Raw genomic sequence first — 340 nt, 5'->3', positions numbered from 1 at the left:
AAAAAAGAAAAAAAACACATACTACACATGTAACTGCTGACATACTGAGGAGGATTCAGCCTTGCCCCTTTGTACAGCCTTGAGACTGTTATGTTATAACCACTAATTCTACTATATATGTGTATGTGTCATTATTATTCAAGTTTGTTACTTTTTTGCAGTTTGCAAGACAGAGAGAATGCTGAGTGCCTCGTATTTATTCATTTACCGTCTCTGATTTATTTAAAAACCCCTCGCTCCCCGACCCCGCCCCCGAGATAAAACACCCCACGTGGGCAGGCTAAGAGGAGACGAATAACCTTCAACATTAGGAAAGGTGACCCTCCACTCCCCCCCCCCC

Source organism: Morone saxatilis, unplaced genomic scaffold (genome assembly GCF_004916995.1).
Source record: "Morone saxatilis isolate NCDOM2014 unplaced genomic scaffold, NCSU_SB_2.0 Contig11, whole genome shotgun sequence".
Lineage (NCBI taxonomy): Eukaryota > Metazoa > Chordata > Actinopteri > Moronidae > Morone > Morone saxatilis.
Note: the sequence above shows the minus strand (reverse complement) of the source record.